General features: G+C 34.4%; 1 non-coding gene across 1 annotated transcript; it reads left to right on the top strand.

The window, feature by feature from the left end:
• Positions 1 to 1,640: 1,640 nt before the first annotated feature.
• LOC116661629 lies at positions 1,641 to 1,747 on the top strand. Its single transcript, XR_004317582.1, has one exon. It is a non-coding gene; the product is annotated as a U6 spliceosomal RNA (small nuclear RNA).
• The last annotated feature ends 18,285 nt before the right edge of the window (positions 1,748 to 20,032 follow it).

Raw genomic sequence — 20,032 nt, 5'->3', positions numbered from 1 at the left:
GTTGAAATGGTTTAAAAATATTACAGTATAGCAACAGCAACAGAAGCAGAAAACACTAGAATGAGAAATCTGGGCTATAAAGTAGTGTGATTTAAACTTTACAAGCATTTGAAAAATAAGAATTTTTTTCAAATGTCAAATTTCCAATTAAGTTTTACTTTTATTTTTCTTAACATAGAAACATTAGCTGAGTAAGAAAATATTAATCAATGGTAGGAGTTGGGATTTGAAAGGGACATTACTTTCCATTAAAATAAGGTACTTCTAATTTTATGTGAATAAATTTTGTCATTAAATGGACAGATATGCTTTGTGTATACAGTATAAGGACATATTTGTGGATCTGCAAAAAAAAAAAGCTAAACATGATTTCTTTATATTTATCATTTATTTCTCCTTCAAGCAGACCATATATATGGACTGGCTATAGAAATATAAATACATATCTAGTCCATAGATTTGGGACAACTGTATATATTCCATAGATGTGAGACAAATAAATCAATGAAGCACATTTGGGAAAAGAAATTCTAAAGAACCAGGAAAGGACAGGGTTCCCTCTTTCCACAGTTGCATTGCAGTGTCGTGTGAATGAGTGGGGCACGATTCAGGAACACTTGAAAATAATCTGAATAATTTATTTTTGCTCTCAGATAACCCAACTGTGTAAAATCACTAGTTTTTAAAACTTATTTCTTCTTTCATAACATAGCCAGATCTAAGTGGAGTTGAATTATGTGAAATGTGTTTTAATTTTCCGTTTATTTTAAAATTGCAGTTTTACTGACTGAATTTTGCATGAAGTAAGACACATCTGCAGTGTTGCAAACACAAACCTATTCCCCATAGACAAACAGAGAATTCAAGAATTCAAGCTAAAGTAAGTCCTCCACGAGACCAGAATACTCCCTGTTGACTGTATATATTGTATTAATTAATTGATCAGAAAACTTGAGTCATGTCCTAGTTTTCCACTTTTTGTATTTTTTATTCTGGAGTCTCAGGTTTCAACTTCAGTTATTTAAGGGGACTCTAACCAAAGGCTTTTATATGAGAATTTTAAGGAACAGGAAATGGAAAGTGGAATCATGACAAATTAGACACTATTATCTATTTACCTTACAACTGAGAAGTCACTGGAAAATTTCTTAGATAAAAAGAATGTCTGTAGATCCCTACGGAAACAAATATCAGTGCTTTAGAAGCGCGATAAGCAAGCATTTCCCCTAATTTTGGAATACTTGGTAAGGATCTAAATGACAAAGAGAGTGAAGAGCTATTTGAACCTGTGTGTATGCAAATGCATTCAGACATCCAGCAGGTGACACATGACTTCTGGCACCGTCTCACTCAGAGCAGGGCTCCCCGGCTTTGTAGCTTGACGTCGGAAATTGGGAGATGATGCTGTACAAAACAGACCTAAATTTTTACATTTCCCTGTGCTCTGTGTGTATGCCAGTTAATGCACAATGATGAATGCCAGCTGCATTTAAAGTTAAGTAACTCAAGGAGTGGAATATTAAAAATTTACGACTAAATGGGGTGTTCATGGTTTAGCCACATATGCCTCCAGCTTCCTCCCCAAAGAAGGCAGTATAGAAAAAACTCCTTATGTCCTTAAGGCCTGAAAGATAAATGCAGGGCTCACCTCAGCAGCACACGTACTAAACTTGGGGTGATACAGAGAAGATTAGCATTGTCCCTGAGCTAGGATGACATATACATTCCTCAAGTGTTTCATATTTTAAAAAATGAGGCAGTTTTTTAAAAGACTGAATTCTGTCACTGGCCAACAAAAGCTTTCAGAGAGGAAAAAAAGAAAAAAAGAAAAAAAAAAAAAAAAAAGACACCTCTCAAAGCCAGTCACATTTGTGAGTATTTATTTTCACCAGATCTCTATGTTGTGAACATACGCACTTCAGTACAGAAATAGTCATGTGATCATTAACTTCAACTTGTGACTTCCAGAAATAAATGATAGACGGACAGATAGTTGACAGGGAGACAATCCTAGGTGGGAGGGAGAGGCAGGGGGGGTCAACTTTTTATTAAATGAAAGAAGAACCAAAATTTTTTATTAGAACAAAAAGATAAATTATAGTCATGTAATAAAATTCTTAAGACTTCTGACTCTAAACTGCACTTAAATTCCAAGTGTCTGTTATAGAAACTTGATAAAGATACCGAAGTCATTGTTTGCTTAAAGTTTTAAAATTCTCTGAAATGGTTCCGAGCAATTAAGCTTTAAATAATGAACATTTCTTTTTTTCTACTTTCTGCTCAAGAGGAGAAAGAGAAAGAAGTCTAATAGTCATTGGAAGCTACCTAGCACCTGGTGTTAGACACTTGGCATGCATTTTCTTAAGCTACTGAAATCAAAATTATGATCATTTTGTAATACCTTCAAATTGCTGTTGAAAATATGGCAGACATTCAAATCAGAAATCAATTTTAGGGACGGGGTATTTTGTAAGACAAAAATATATTTTGTTTACTGAAAACAAACAAAACACAAGTCCAGTCTGCGTTTCATCAGATCTTCTTGTCCTGGCTTGGTTTTTGTGTCATGTTGGTGCTGCTTGTGGGCAGAGCAGGGGAGTTGCAGTAGATAATGTCTGAGAAAACTTCTTTAAAAACAGGAAAAAAAAAAAAAAAAAGAAGTAGGCCGACATTCCAGAAGGCTGTATTTTTAAATTTTATTTTGCAGTGTGTTTATGTATTTTAATATTAAGTACATAAAAGTAAGAGTTCAAATTCTGATGCGAGTAAGTGATAAAAGTCAGGCAAACTCTAAAGTATTTAACATGAGGAAAATTATTTGATGAATGGCTGTTCATATAGAGAATTTATATTTCTCAGCCTGTTTTCTCCTTTCCCCATCTTCATGGTTCCCTGGGCACTGCCAAAGGGGAAATGTTCAGTCCAATTAAATGCACAGACTCCATAATTTGCCTCTGTTCTGACTTAGCCTCCTTAATTCTTATTTCACTTGGTTAATATTTGTTCTCAGCTATTTCCTCATTCTGTGTGTTGAACCAGTCTCTCTGAAAGTCCACTTTTTCTATAGGCCTCCAACTACAAAAATAAAAAATGTTTTAAACGAAGGTCATCAAAGGGTTCACAGAAACCCTGTCATGATTTTAGAAATAGTCAACAATTCAGACATGAGCACCAATTTAAAAAAAAGCTGCCGAATGGGAAGCCCAGGTTCTTCAGTCCATTTTCTTCTATCACTTGTAAGTTAATACTCACTGATAAAATACTAAAATGCCAGGAATCCCATCAGGCACCCGAGACAACGGAATGAGCCGCCGGAGATGGGCAGCAGAACAGTGGCACATACGCATGTTGTGTGACCGGGATAAAATATCACAATGTACGCCTAGTCTGGTTCTTGCACACAGATCAATTAAATGAGACTGAAAAAACAACAACAAAATAATAACAAAGACAAAAATGCCAGATATTTACTAACTTTTTAAGTAGAAATGACTTCATTTAATGGCTTTCAGATGGACAATGTCAGATTCTATGTTTTAAATATACAAATAAGATTTTTTTTTAAATAAAATAGGGATAGGAAAAAGGAATAGAAAGGAAGAAGTAGGGAAGAGTTCATAGAGTGAGAATGAAATCTGGTTTAATAAAAAGCTGAATGTATTCAAGTTCAGAGTAGGTTGAATTTGTTTTATTTGGGTGGCATTTTCCTCCAATTATTTATTATCTCTTATTATTTTACCTTAAGACCTAATATTTAAGCCTCATATATGATCAAATCCTTTATATCTGTAAGGATATACTACTATATTTTGTATTAATATTTAGCCTATTAGACAGAAGGACAAGTTCAAGTTTCTATCAGTGTTTCCGTTGTACTGACACTACTAAGGGCAGCCATCAATTTAAAGTGAATGTATCCCCATTTTTCCTTATTAATTTTAAAGTTAAAATAGAGTAATTGAGTCTAATCTTTTTTTCTTTTTAATTGAGCAGAAATTTTGATTCTAGCATCACATATTGGCTGATGGAGGATACTTGAGTTTAGTCATTTATGAAGAAGCGTAGCCATGTTGGACCTTTCAATAGCTAAATTATGTTGAAAAGAGACTTCACATGGGAGGGGGTCTACCCGTCTAGTTTTGGTCATGGTGTCTCTTCCTTTGAAATAGCACTTTCTTTCTGGACATTGCAGTGCACTTTCAAAAATCTGCCTTATAGTTTGTCTTGTTGACTGTGTTGTTCCCTGTTGTTCATATCCCACATTTCTTTACCCTACCAAACCCTAAGGAAAACCTTCTTGGGGTAAGATTCATTTGTTTTTGGTATTATGTTTTAGTTTCGGATACAGTGTCTTACATACATATATTCAGCAGGCAATAATTACCGAATGCCTACTCTAAGTCAGGCACTGTGCTAAGCCAAGGGGCTAGAGATAAGAGCAACGCAGAGAAAACGTTTCCTTACATTGCCTGTAATATACTTAGAAACCAGCGTACAGTGGATTCAGCCTTCAGATTTGCAATTAGATCTGCATCCAAATCCTGCTTCAGCTCCTGCAAGTTACGTTATCATGTAACTTACTTGTTTCCATTTATTCTTCAGTAGAAAAATGACAGCACTTACCAAAGAGGTTTGTTGCAAAAGCCAAGTTGGATTATTAGAGTAAACCTCTTAATATGATGCTGCGATATATGAAGTTTGTAATAAACCGAAGTTATATATTATTTAATATGTGTTAAATTGTATCTTTTCTATAATGCTGTTGATATGCTATGGTGACTGCATGCTTATGCAGATATGATACAGGACCATTGGGTAAAATATTTACAGTATATCATGGTCTTATTAATGAAACCTGTCTCTCCTCTCTACTCATTTATTTTGGTAATACAAACTTTCATAGGTTTCTTCCTGAGGAACGTTTCAATATTTAATTTTGCTCTTTGTGAATTTTGCTGTTTTTATGCCTAAAATTTCTTTGTTTGCTTCAGGAAGAGAAATACTGTCATTTATATTTTCATCTTTTCTAAAAATATATTTACTCTATAAATTTTCATCTTTATCTTAATGATTTTATCTGTTTTCTCTGATGATACATATCTTCCCTAGCCAAATTCCAGGATCAAGCAAACATTTAAATAGCTTGGTTATACAAAAGCTAGGCAGAATATTACCCTCTGTCTCTCCTCGCCCTTTATTCCAAATATTAGAAGATGAATTTGCTCCTAGATAATTTAAAATATTCTATAAATTCTCAGAATAAATTATTCTCAGGCTTTTGCAGTAGTCTTCTAAGCCCTGCTTTTCCCTTGCAAAGCTCCTTAAATTCACCAGTTTTCCCTCCTGTACAGGAGACAGTCATGGACTTCCACAGATGGTGGTAGATGATGACAAGGTTAGGAGAGGGTAGAATTCCTGACTGACTCTGAAATGAGAACTAGGAGTTAAGAGTGACCTCAAATCTTCTCATTGGCATCTTGGATTACAGTCTTCATTGGATGCTATTTTGATGGACAAGATCTTCCTCTCTTGTAATAGCATTCTTATTTCATATGTTCAGACATAGGTTAGTCTGATCAGCTATTAACTGCTTTAAATAATCTTTCAGCCCTGAGATTTAAATGCAATTTATCAGTCATTCGTCATTTCATCTGCTGTTATAATTTATCTTTCTATATTTTCATGAGTGTATCAAAGGTCTTGCACAAGTACGTGGATATCACCAGAAAGTTACACTATTATTTTCTAACACCAAGTTCAAAGTCTTTAATAAGAGTTGGTGACGGTCTTTACAGCCTGTTGATACATTTGCTTTAATGATTAAGATGATTAAGATTTATCATGATACTAAAAACTCACAAATAATGAAAAATTTAATGTAACCTCCTTTCAGAAAATTTCATGTACATTGAATAGCTGATGATACACCTTTCAAAAAAGAAAACTCTGAGAAAATAATTTTTCTTGAACTTTGGAGAAGTGTAACTTGAAAGAAAAGTAGACTTTTGTTTTAAAATTCGTATTTTTATGATTATGGAGCAAATTTTGTGCAACTATATAGAAAAATATGAAATTCCAATTTCGAATTCCATCATGAAACTACACCATTCTAATTTCTCCATGCCACGGTTTGTTAATATTCCACAAAGTCCCAGGATGCAACTATAAGACTGCATTCAAATCTATGAACATGAGGCAATCATGCTCAGCAGAGTATAACAATAATTATAATAGAGATTAAATAAAAATAATTAGAAAAAGTTCATCTAGTTTTGATGTATTAATTATTCTGACCCTGTTCTATTCAGAGTCTAATTATCTGGTTCAGTGAAAATGCCAAGATTTCTACGACTCATAAAAATTGCATTCAAGGAATTATGTCAGCAAACTAAACAGTATTCATTTACCATGCCTTTTTATGCACACATTTGAATATGCTTTTTTAACTGTTTTTGCCCTTTGTTCCTATTCATGGGAAATAATACCTGTAGAGAAATTTGAAAGTCAGTTGCACTCCAGAGCGTAATGTGCAATTCTTGCTCATATCCTTCTTTTGTAAGACTGCTGTAAGTCTCATATAACCTTTGTTTAAAAAACATGAATTAAAGTTCACTCTTCAGTTGTTTCAAAGAAATCTTTAAAACCTGTAGCTGTAGTTAAAAAAAAAAATTTAAAGCAGTAGTACAAAGCATCTCTTAGAAAGTTTTCCGCCTTTGGTAGCTCAGAAGCTGACTTAAGTAGGTCTTCAGAGTTACTTCTGCTACCTTTATTACTTTTAGAGACGTATTATGGCCTCCTATAAAAAAGTCTGGATTTAGGGAAAAAAAATATGTATGTGTGTGTATAATATCTTAAACTTACCTGGAAGGTGGCCATGTAGTTAAAGGTTCTAAATTACTCAGCATTTTTAAGCCATGACAGTTTTTACATTGTTAGGCCCAGTTAGGAAGTTCTTTATGCTCACAGCCAAGTAACTTCATGCCACAAAGACACAGAGCCACATTGGTAAGGAAATCAACATCTGTCTTCTCTCTTCAAATCTCTTTTACTATTTCAGTAAAATATTTGATAGACATTTTAAGCAAAAATTTGTTGCCTGAAGGATTTAGATCATTGCTTTATTTCTGCTTTCTTCTTCATGTGGGTAGACAGACACCAATTTAGTTGAAAATACAGCCTTCAATTACACTCACACTGGGAAGAGCATAATAGCTGTCAAGGTTTGAACTCTTTCCTCGGTGTTCCAGTTACAGGGAATAACTATAATACACACATATATGTGCATAGTTATAGCCTATTTGTTAAAGAGGGGAATACGTCTTCCTTGATTCCGAGTTTATCTTTCAGGAACTACAAACTAGCTCCAAACTTTATCTGAGGTGGGGAGGGCTGGGAGGATCAAGGAATGCTCTTCAAATGAATGGAGTTGAAATGAGACCAAGGTGAGAAGAAGGAATTGGAAAAATTTACACAAAATACACCCACAACCAAGGTGTGGTTGCCATGGCGCTGCATTCATTTAACACAGATGTCATCTAGATAAAACGGAAGTGGGGTTAGTGACGGCTGGTGGTGGAGACAAGTGGTACCAAAGACGTGATTCCTTTGTGTTTTATATCCATATATATCCATAGAAATGACCCTGCTATGACCTCCACAGTAGAATTTTTTCACAGTCTCTACTTTTAAGCATACATTGAGGTGTGTGTCAATTATAATAAAGTATCATGAAAAACACTAAAACTTTACAGGGAAAATATCCTTTGAAATTTGTTATCTATACTCAGTACCTTAACGTGTCCTGAAACATTAGACATTGGAAATCCAGCCCAAACATTTTATAAAGTAGCTGTCTGTGTCTAGGCTTTATGCAGAATGAGGACCTAATTCAGATAATCATGTAGACACAGACTCTGTCACTTTCCCCAATCCCTGAAGTAGCAGAAGGGTTAGGAGTAACCACTTGTTGTATTGTGATGGGAAGTGCCTCATTTTGACACCTGTTAAGCAGACCCCTTAAGCACATTACTCTTTATTGCTGAGATACAGAAAATAAGATAATAATAGGAACGTATGCTTACAATTCACCATTAAAATGTGTGGCCCCAACAGGCAAGCTTGTGAATAGGATTTGACAATGGCTTCGCTGGCGGGATAATTCACATTACCTGGTTTGGGTAACCAGTCTTGCGACATGCTGTACCCTCCCCATCATACCTTACCTCACTGGGATGAACCGAACTCCACAAGATTGCCTTTACTCCTCCGTGCACCTCGCTCGGCTGCTCAGTTGATGGACCCCGTGTGGGATAGCTCAGGGTAATCCTGGTGTCACTGGGAGGACAGTGTTGGGATCTCTCCCCACCCCTTCAATTGTTGATAGTGTTCCCATCCTGCCAGTGGCTCCCTACCCCCATGGAGCTTGACCTAGAGAGCTAGAACCCATCTCAGGAGCCTGTTTAGACCTGAATTCTAGATGCATCCCGTTGGTCCCCTTCCTTTGCTCTTGGTGAACTATCATTTCGGAGCCAGAAACATTGTTGTGACATTAAGACTACAGAATCAGATTGCTTGCTCTCAGATCTTTTCCTTATCAGCTCTATGATCTTGTGCAAATAACTGAGCTCCTGTTAACTGCAATGTCCCCTACTTCATTTGTTTGAAATTAAGTAAGTGAATTTTTATGAAGCCTCAGAAAAGTTCTTGACAAATAGTTGGCACTCTAAGTTTTAGCTGTAAAGCAACAATGCTGCTTCACATAAAAAGGTTTCGATTAATTGTTACTATCACTCCCTACTTAGTGGTTTATGTAATCTGCCAAGGTCGGCTCTTGGTAGTCAAGTAAATAATTTAGAAGTCCACGGTTTTCCTTCTCTGTCCAGTGTGTGGTGTTTGCAAATGAAAAGCATTTTGTGTTTCAGATCAGTATCCCTATTACATATTTTAAAACTTACTGAGAAGTTAAACGGGCTTTTTTTTTTTTTGTTTTATGCTGTATCTACCTTTCACCAAGGCAGGGGATGGCATTAGCTCAGGTTTGAAAGGCCTCTACTTGACACAAAGAAATACGTAAAACCAAAAATTTCAGTTCAAAAATTCTACACATTCCTGTATAAATTTGTGCCATGTAGATGTTTGATGGCAGAAAAAAAATGTCTGTCACTAAATCAGGAGCTTCCCCTTCTTCAAATCTGTCAACATGAACCATATGAGATTTTTTTTAGGGACTTTATCTTGCAGGATCTCAATCATCTTTACTCCTTTATAAAGTGGACTTTATCTTCATCATGCAGACAGTGAAAACTGATACTCAGGGAAGTTAGTTAATTCTAAGTGAGGAGTAAATAACGACAGCAGCAAGATTTAAATTCATGTTTTCCTACCCAGATGCCCATCAGCAGATGGATGGATGTGGCACACGTACACAGTGGAACATTATTCAGCCGTGAGGAAGGAGGTTATCATGTTATTTGTGACAACGAGCACATTATGCTAAGTGAGATAGCAGACAGAGAAAGACAAATACTGTATGATGTTTCTTATATGTGAATCTAAAAATGTCAAACTGCTAAAACAAAACAAAACAGAAGGTAAAACTGTGGTTACCAGGGGATGGGGATGGGGAGATAAGGGTACAAACTTGTAGCAAGTATTAAATAAGCCATAGGGATCAGAATATAGTATATAGATGTCAGTATATTGTAGATAGTATATACAGTATATTGAATATAGACAATAATATTGCACTGTAAGTACATAATGTGAAAAAACAGGTACAGTGGCAACTATGTTACAGTAAATACAGGTATCAAAGTAACATGCTGTGCATCTTAATTTATACAGTGTAACATCAAATTTATCCAGTTTATCCAACCGTGTCTTTTCTGATGGTCAGTGACATTTCCTGCACCCTAACTGCTTCCTGTTTACTTCCTATCCGGTGTCTGTTTCACTTCCATTCTATGCATGCCTCATCCAGTCATCAAATGCTCTCATCATATGGATTTTAGAATTCTACAATTTAGTCAAGCACTGCGTCCTGACTGCAATTGCAATGCTTTCTTTTTGTCTTTTTGTGATTCTCTATATAAGGAATTTATGAGTTTGTTTTTTTAATGGTTGGGTTCTTCTCTCATAAGACCATTCTCTTCTATGTCTTGAATAGTGGGGGTTGAAAATGTGTTAAATGTAATTTACTATCCTCGTTATACGCAGGCCATAGGGAGGTGGTTTTGGTGTCAAAGTTAGATTTGCCGTCTAAAGGTTTAGGATGTGAAAGCTCTATGAATCTCAGTAACTATCAGCCTATTTACTTTTTTTTTTTTTAACTTTTTTTATTGAGTTACAGTCATTTTACAATGTTGTGTCAAATTCCAGTGTAGAGCACAATTTTTCAGTTATACATGAACATACCTATATTCATTGTCAATTTTTTTTCGCTGTGAGCTACCACAAGATCTTGTATAAATTTCCCTGTGCTATACAGTATAATCTTGCTTATCTAGTCTACATTTTGAAATCCCAGTCTGTCCCTTCACACCTCCCACCCCCTTGGCTACCATAAGTTTGTATTCTATGTCTATGAGTCTATTTCTGTTTTGTATTTATGTTTTGTTTTGTTTTGTTTTACATTCCACATATGAGCGATCTCATATGATATTTTTCTTTCTCTTTCTGGCTTACTTCACTTAGAATGACATTCTCCAGGAACATCCATGTTGTTGCAAATGGCGTTATGTTGTCGGTTTTTATGGCTGAATAGTATTCCATTGTATAAATATACCACTTCTTCTTTATCCAGTCATCTGTTGATGGACATTTAGGCTGTTTCTATGTCTTGGCTATTGTAAATAATGCTGCTAGGAACACTGGGGTGCAGGTGTCATTTTGAAGTAGGGTTCCTTCTGGATATATGCCCAGGAGCGGGATTCCTGGGTCATATGGTAAGTCTATTCCTAGTCTTTTGAGGAATCTTCATAGTGTTTCCCACAGTGGCTGCACCAAACTGCATTCCCACCAGCAGTGTAGGAGGGTTCCCTTTTCTCCACAGCCTCTCCAGCATTTGTCATTTGTAGACACTCCCTTACAACATACACAAAAATAAACTCAAAATGGTTCAAAGACTTAAACATAAAACAAGATACAATAAACCTCCTAGATGAAAATATAGGCAAAACATTATCTGACATACATCTCAAAAATGTTCTCCTAGGACAGTCTACCTAAGCAATAGAAATAAAAGCAAGAATAAACAAATGGGACCTAGTTAAACTTACAAGCTTCTGCACAAGAAAGGAAACCATAAGTAAAACAAAAAGACAACCTACGGAATGGGAGAATATTTTTGCAAATGAAACCAATGAAGGCTTCATCTTCAGAATATATAAGCAGCTCATACAACTTAATAAGAAAAAAAACAAACAACCCAATCCAAAAATGGGCAGAAGACCTAAACAAGCAATTCTCCAAGGTAGAAATACAAATGATCAATAGGCACATGAAAAAATGCTTAATATTGCTAATTATCAGAGAAGTGAAAATCAAAACTACAATGAGGTATCACCTCACACCAGTCAGGATGGCCATCATTCAAAAGTCCACAAATGACTATTTACTTTGTAATAACTTCTGCCCAGAGGGAGTTCATGGTGTGATTCAGCTGTAACTATTTACATATAGATTCCTGAAGGAATGTGTATTCTAAGGCAAATTCATCATGGCAATGGCAAAGAAATAAAAAGTAGCATGTAAGAACGCTTTCATCATCTTTTCTAAAAAAGGTTTTGTTTTAATTAAAAGCCAAAACATTTCAGGAATAAGAAGTTATATTAAAATTTTGCATAGAAAAAATTAATATTAATCTGTACCTAAGCCTTAGATGGTTGAGTTTTAATAACTTCTATAAGGGAGGGCAGAAGCAAACCCAGATAATACTGTCACAGTTTGTTTATCCCAAAATAATTAGCAGAGGTAGATGAATTAATTTAAGCTTTTACAGATCACTGTTTCAATATAAAGATGATCATCTGACTCACCCAGAAGAAGGCAATTCACTTTGCTCAGCTTTCTGGCAAATGGGGGTGAGGGGAAGGCCCAAGCTACTTTATGTAAGAAGATCAACTTGAAAAAAGTTGGGGGATTTCCAAACTTAATACATACATGGTAACAAGTATCAGAAACAGCAGAGGGAAGATAATACAGTAAAGGTGCAGTTTGCATCTATGAAGAGAACATTCTGACATTCTATCACTAGAATATTCTATGCCCAAATCTCTAGCAGTATTGACTGTCTCATCTTTGAAATCCTCAAGCAAGTGTACTTCATATGTGCATAAATCCATATACTCAGTCACACTTTTACTGCACACAGGAGGAGTCTTTTGATATTGTAATGGTGAAATGTCTCTCTTGAGGTAAAATGAAAAGGTAAAGCAAAAATATTTTTTGAAAAGATTAAGGGAGAGATTTTGTTCACGTGAATATTACGTCTTTTTATCTGGACATATTAAAATTCTTAAAGGTAAATGGATATTTGTCAATAAAGAAATATAGGGTCTTAAATTTTTTGAAGTGTTGGAAGCAGTGAAGTGACAGAGAATAAAGATATCTGAAGTTAAAAATTCTCTAGATAGCAAAGAGGGTAAACCCGGAGGGAATTAGGCCTCAGCAGCTCTAAATTTTATCATGGTCTCTTATGATGTCTTAGACTTTCAACTTTTTTAGATCTTAGATGCCTCACCTAAAAGTATTAATGTATGTGTTAGATGACATTTAGGCTCCCTTCATTCTCTTTATTATAAAAGTATGTTAAATAAACTTGGAGTGTATCTTAGACACATCTTGAAAACCATGTTTTAAAAAAAACCTCAGTGGGGAGAGAAAGATGTCTGTGGAAGGATGCAGGTGGTGGGGGAGAAGGCATAGCTGAGTGGCAGAGCGCGTGCTTAGCGTGCGTGGGGTCCTACCCCTGGTGCTGCTATTTCAGTCAATCGGTGAATCTAACCCACGCCCTCCCTAGAAGAAAATGCAGGTGAAATTTGTAAGTTGGTTTAAGAAACATAATCCTTCCTCATTTCTCCCAAAGGCTACATTTTGATCCCACCATATGCTACGTCATCTTAAAATATTTTTGTGGACAGTTCCTTTAAGAGAAGAAAAAAATTTTTTCCAGTAAATATCTGTAGGGGATGGGTGAGTCACAGCTATCAAATTCTCTCTGAATATAATCTTTAATTATGTCTTGCTTTCAGCTTATTCCTAATGAAAGAGAAGTTAACTTGTTAAGCTGGGAACTGATCCCAAAGTAGAAATTAAGGTTTTAATGCATGTAGAAGTTGTAGATCTTTTTTAGCAGTGAAAAACAGACTGACCCCTACCAAGGTATCATTTCTTATGACTTAACTAGCCCTCTAATTACATGTGATGCATTAAATACTTGAATGAATTAGCTCAGTTTACCTCTTCCTAGGTAATTAATTCTGTGATGCTTGGTTTTGATCTGTTAGAAAAGTTTGTGTATCTGGAATATCAACAAGTAACTAACAAAAATATTACATGAAATATTTCAAGTTGAATATTCTCTTACTTTGTGCTGCAGACAAACTGCTGAAATGTTTTCATCTTGTGCATGTTATATGTAAGGAGAGGTCCAATTTTTGGTCCTTTGGCCAAGTTTTTAAAAGTGTGAAACATGCTAAATAGAAAAGTATTAAGTAGTAAGTACTGGGACACACCCACACACGTATCAAATAACAAACGGAAACTTTTACTATATTTGTCACTCTCTTGTCTTTAAAAAAATTAAACAGCAAAAGACTCAATTTAAGAATTGTCATCCAAAAAAGAAAAAAAAAAAAGAATTGTCGTCCATACTATTTCCTCCCATCCAGATAGAACAGTGATATTGAAGTTTAGATATAACAATGACATTGAAGTTTATGTTTGTTTTTTCTATCTCCAGTCTTATATTTTTCTTCATTTGCATGCATACATTATATATAGTATTTTGGTTTGTTTTTTAAATTGACACAAAGGAGGCCATATTACATGAATGTTTTTATAATTTGTTTTTCAACCATACAGTATCCTGGGGATGTATACATTTTGATTAACATATACATGACTCATTAATTTCAATTGCTTTATTACATTGTAAAACTATACCACAATTTTTTATTCTATTCCCTACTGATATTTTATTTTTTCCTATAGTTTTTTTCTAATCACAAACAATGCTTCTGTGAACATCCTAGCACATTTCTCATTGTGTACACATGCCAATAGTTGTTCAGGTTATAAACCTGGTAAAATCATTTCTAAATCATATATTTACATATTCATTTTTATTAGATATGGTCAAATTTGTTTTCAGAATGGTCACCCAACACCCATTCTCATTAGCAGTCATGAGAGATCAACTTGCTACTATTCATCTTATTATCTATCTTTATTTCTATCTATTTATCCATCTATTCATGTATAAATATTTTGTTCCTTTGTTAATTTGCTTTTTCAGAAAATTAAGATTAAGCATGTATTCATTATATTGGCCATTTGGTTTCTTCCTTCTCTGAACTGGGATCATGAGCAGGAAATGCTGAGCAAAGATATTAAATAGTAGGGGAGCAAGCCATGCAGGTATCTGAAGGAAAACTTGCAAAGGAAGAGAGAAAAACATGTGCAGATGTCTTCATGGAGAGTATCTGGTAGAAGGAATCAGTATAACTAGAGAGCAATTAGTAGGTGAATTCAGAAAGATAAAGGGTGATAAAGAGTATATGTTGGGAAAAGCTTTGTAGACAATTAAATTAATTCTGCCTTTTACTCTGAGTGAAATGGGAAGTCACTGAATGGTTTTGAGTAAAACAGTGGCATGAATAACTTAATTCTAACAGGATCACTCTGGCTGCTGGGGTGAGTCAGACGTAGTGACAAAGAGCAGAAGCAAGGAAGCTAGTGATGGGTTATTTCCGATGTCTCGGCAAGGGACAATAGTGGCTTGATTCAGGGTGACAGCAGTGGAGGCAGTAAGAAGTGGTAAGAATTTAAATATATTTTAAGATATACTCAAAGAATGTGTTGACAGATTAGAGGTGGGCTGTAAGTGAAAAAGATGAGTCAAGAATGACTCAGGCTACTTGGGTTGAAAAATAAGAATGAAGGTGCTATGGACTGAGATGCATCCTGAATCCTAGGCATTTCAACAAATTTTACTATGCCCACCAGAATATACATATGGTTATAGTTGATTATGTGTTTGTAGTGGAATCAGAAAACTTTTGAACTTTGAGTAGAGACATAGAATCAGGTCTCCAATGGAAGAATCAACAGTTTCAGGTGAATTTTTGGATCTGGCAACGGAAGATCAACCACTTCCCTCCAAGACTTGTCAGAAAAACTGGTGTGGGAGGAGCAGGGGGAGATTATACATAAAATATGTTTCAAGTCATTGGAGAACTAGCAAGGACATGAAGACTTTACATCCAAGATTCCAAATGGTGGTTACCCAGCTCCTTGTGCTGTTACTTATTCCAAAGCATCTTCTGCCTCCAGAGCAAAAGCTGATAGGTTAGGGTAACCTGTGCCAAAGTGGCAAAGAGGCTGAGAGGCTGAGAGGCTGAGAAGAGATTCTAGCAATCTCATTAACTGGGGCGATAAAACTTGGTGCTCTGCTACAGCCAAGTGGAAGGGGCTGTCATAATCACTGCAGGGGCTCAGTTGGACTATGAAGCATTGCAACAAAGGAATATGTGTTGAAAAGTGGAAACAGAACAGCTCTTAGAAGGATGGAAGCCCCTCTTTGAATCATATTAATCTCTAATAGACTAAGTTGATTTGGGATTGGTGGTGCCCATAGTCTGCATCCATAAACAAAGTAAAAGTCAGTTCTAGGAGAAGGTAATGCAATCCAAGGTCTCACATTCTCCCTATAATTTTTAATATGAAATGTCCAATATTCACTTAAAAATAACCGGCATGAGAGAAAACAATACCTGAATGAAAGCAGAGACAAGAGACAAAAGAAACAAACACATAGGAATCCAGATAATAGAGTTATCAGATGCAGACAGCGAAATGACAAGGGGTTAATAGGTTTAAGAACTTAAGTGATAAAATGGAGAATTTCATTAACTATTAAAAATAAACAAAGGAAATTCTAGAACTGAAAAATCAGTAACTGGAATTAACATAACAGCAGAAGTATTGAACAACAAAAGAGACTGAGTTATTTAAAAAAAATAATAATATTCAGATTGAAGCATGGTAAAAGCAAACTAATGCCAAAAATAAATAAAAGCATAAGAAACAATATGGCATGTTGAAAAGGCCTATTATATGTATGACTGGAGTCATAAAAGGAGAGGAGAAAGAAAATGGTATGAGAAAACATTTAAAGGGATAGTTGCAGTGAATTTTCCAAAACCAGCAAAAAATTTTAAGACATAATGTTGAAACTCAGCATACATCAAGCAGATGTAAAGAAAAGCACATTTAGGCACATCATAGTGAAATGTAGCACACATTAGGAAAAGTAAAAGCAGTCAAACAATTTTTAGTTTTACTTCAAATGAAGAACAATAAGAGTAAAGGGTGATTTTCAACCAAATTAATGGAAGACAGAAGACAATGGAATCATCTTTTCAAAATGCAGGGGAAGTGTAGCTACCAACCTAGGATTCTATATCTAGCAAAGTTGTCTTGCTAAAAATAAAAATGAAATAGAGACATTTTCACACAAACCAGAAACAGAGAATTTGTCACCAGCAGACCCACATTAAAGAAAGGAACCACTGAAAGCAATTCTTTAGCTAAAAAGAAAAATAAACAAGTAAGAGATACTGAGAAGAATGAAGAACATATGATGTAAATATGTAAGAAAGCTAAAATACAGTAATGACATAAAAATGATATAACTGAGGTGCACTGTGAGACTTCAAACATGTACATAAAAGTAAACTATATGAAAGTCAAAGCAGAGACAAGAGGGCACTAATCAAATTCTGTTTTAATGTTCTTGTAATGTCTGGAAATTAGTAAAAATACAAATTTATGTTGGCCTTTAATAGATCAAGGGTGCACATTTTAGCCTCTAGTATATCCACTAATATATTTGTGACAACAGATAAAACTAATGAATTATTAAGTGGAAAAGGGGAAAATAAAAAATAATTGAATGAAGGCAAGAAACTTGCGGGAGGGAGTAACAAAAGATGAGGAAAATAAAAAATGGGAATGTAGTAGATCTAAACTTAAATGTGCATGCAATTAAATTAAATGTAATAGACTAGATATGATAATGAAATGGCAAAGATTTTTAGACTAGATTAAAAAAAGAACTATCTGCTCCTCATAATAGATAAACCTAAATTATCAGGATGCACAAAGGTTAAAAATAAAGGATAAAAAGACATTCAGTGCAAATAAAAAACAAAAGGAGTCTGGTATAGTTGTACTAATATTTAAGTAGCTTGTAAGACCAAAACCACTACTAGAGATAGAAAGGCAATTTATAATCATTATTACATTAACAATTATAATCCACCAGGAGCATTTAACAATTTGTAATGTAGATGCAGTAATGGCACAGCCACAAAATATGCAAAGCAAAACTAAAATTTAAAAAATAAATAAATAAAGCCACAATCTACCTCTTAATCAAGGGTTTTTAATCTGGATAGATGTTGAATTTTGTCGAATGCTATTTTATTTTATTGAAATGACTGTATTTTTTCTTCTTCATTGTGTGTGTATGATAAATTAGACTGATTTATGAGTATTTTAAGGAACTTGCATTCCTGGGATAAATATTACCTAACCATGTGTTCATGTATTTTTTTTTGTTGTTGTTCTGTTTTTTGTTATTGTGCTTTTTCTAGTGTTGCTGGATTCATGTTGCAAATAAATCATTTATTAAGGATTTTAAAAATTGTATTCGTAAGAGTATAGTTTTATTACTTCTTACAATATTTTAATCAGGTTTATTAATAAGGTTATGATAACTTAATAAAATGAGTCAGGAGCGATTATCTTGTTCTTTTTATAAAATCTGTGTAAGATTGGTATTTTTCATTCCTTAAATGTTTAATGGAATTCACCTGGGAAACCACCTGGACCTAGAGGTTTAGTTTCTTTCTTTTTTATAGCACATATTTTTTACAAAAATTTAATTCTTTAATGGATATATGCCCATTCAAATTTTCTACCTCATTCGCATTCATTTTATTAATTGTATTTCTCATCTAAGTTTGGAAATGTATTAGCATAAAATTGTATGTATTATCTTTTTGACTTTTGACGTCTGTCACATCTATCGTAGTGTCTGTTCCTTCACCTTTGATGTTGGGTATTTGTATTTTTTCTTATTTCTCTCATCAGTCTTGTTAGAGGTTTATCTCTTTTACTCCGTCATTTGTAGTTCATTGGCTCCCACTCTGTTCTATAAAATTTCTTTCCTTCTTGTCTTAGATTGGTCATCTTCTCCAAGCTTCTTAACTAAGACATTTAGACCACCGAGTGTAAACCTTCCTTCCTTTCTGCCATAAGCATCTAAAGATAAGTTTCCTTCTGCATAGCCCTTATGCTGCCTTCTGCACATTTTGATGTGGTATACTTTTAATCATCATTTATTTCAAACCATTTTAAAATTTCACTTGTAGTTGCTTTTAATTTATTCATTGTTTATGTTATTCACTTTCCAAATACTTGAAGGTTTTCTCTCTATATATATGTACGTTATGTATTTATTTATTTATTATTACATTCTTGTTGCAGTCAGATAACAATATCTGTAGGCATTTAATCTTTGGAAAATTTACTGTGGCTTGTGTCGTGGCACATCGTATGGTCTAAATTGGTGAACATTTCATCTGCGTCAGAAGAGAATGTGTTCTACAGATGTTTGTTTGGTTTAGTGTTTCATGGATACCAGTTCGGTCAGGGGGATTGATAAATGTGATTCAGATATTCTGTATTCCTACTGGTTTATCATCTCACTCTGCAAATTACTGAAATAAGAGTGTTCAGATCTTTCACTGAGTGGATTTATTTTTCAATCTTTTCTTCACATATTTTGTAGCACTATTTGTCACTTCCATATTTACAGTTATTATGGTAGAAAAAAGATCATTTTATTGTTATAAAAGTCCTTCTTTATTTCTCATATTACTCGTTAACTTAAAATAACATTTTTGATGTTAATAAAGTCTCTTTAGTTTTCTTCTGCTTGCTGTTGGCACACTATCTTTTCTATTCAATCTGTCTATGAGTTTATATTGAAAATAAATTTATTTTACAAACCATATAACTGAATCTTATTCTCTTTTAAAATTCCACTTGAGACTCTCTGCCTTGTAATGATGGTCTTTAATCCACATGTGTACTTATGACTTATTGGCATTTAATCTAAATCTACCAATTTGTTCTTTTCCTATTTGCTTCATCCCCTCCCCCACACCCCAATCCTGCTGTTCTTACTTTCTGGGTTAATTGAAAAGATTTTTTTTTTTCATTTAAAATAATATATCATCTATTTAATCACACCAATTTGCACTATTTTTTGCTGGCTGTTCTTTACAATATCACCCTTTAGTTTAACACCTGGATTTGGAATTTCATCACTTCACATTAAAAGTCAGGTTCCTACAACTATATAGTTCTATTTACCCTCCCCTTTTGTGTAATTGTTATCATATACTATTATATTTAAATATGTTTTAAACCTACCTTAAGTAGTTTTAGGTATTAAAAAACTCAGAAGAAGAACAAATATATAGTCTTTTTTATTGATCCAATTACCATTTCAGGTGCTCTTTGTTCCTTTCTGTTGCTCAGAATTTCCATCTTGTGTCACATCCCTGAGGAACTCCCTTTAGCATTTCTCATACTGTGGGTCTCTCGGCAATGTATTATTCTATCTTTCATTCATATCCAGAAATTTTCATTTTGTCTCTAGTTTTGTTGGATAATTTCACTGGGTATTGAATTACTGCTTTACATTATTTTCAGTACTTGGATATTTTAACCCATTGAATTC

This window comes from Camelus ferus, chromosome 35 (assembly GCF_009834535.1).
Source record: "Camelus ferus isolate YT-003-E chromosome 35, BCGSAC_Cfer_1.0, whole genome shotgun sequence".
NCBI lineage: Eukaryota > Metazoa > Chordata > Mammalia > Artiodactyla > Camelidae > Camelus > Camelus ferus.
Note: the sequence above shows the minus strand (reverse complement) of the source record. Positions and strands in the feature narration are given on the sequence as shown.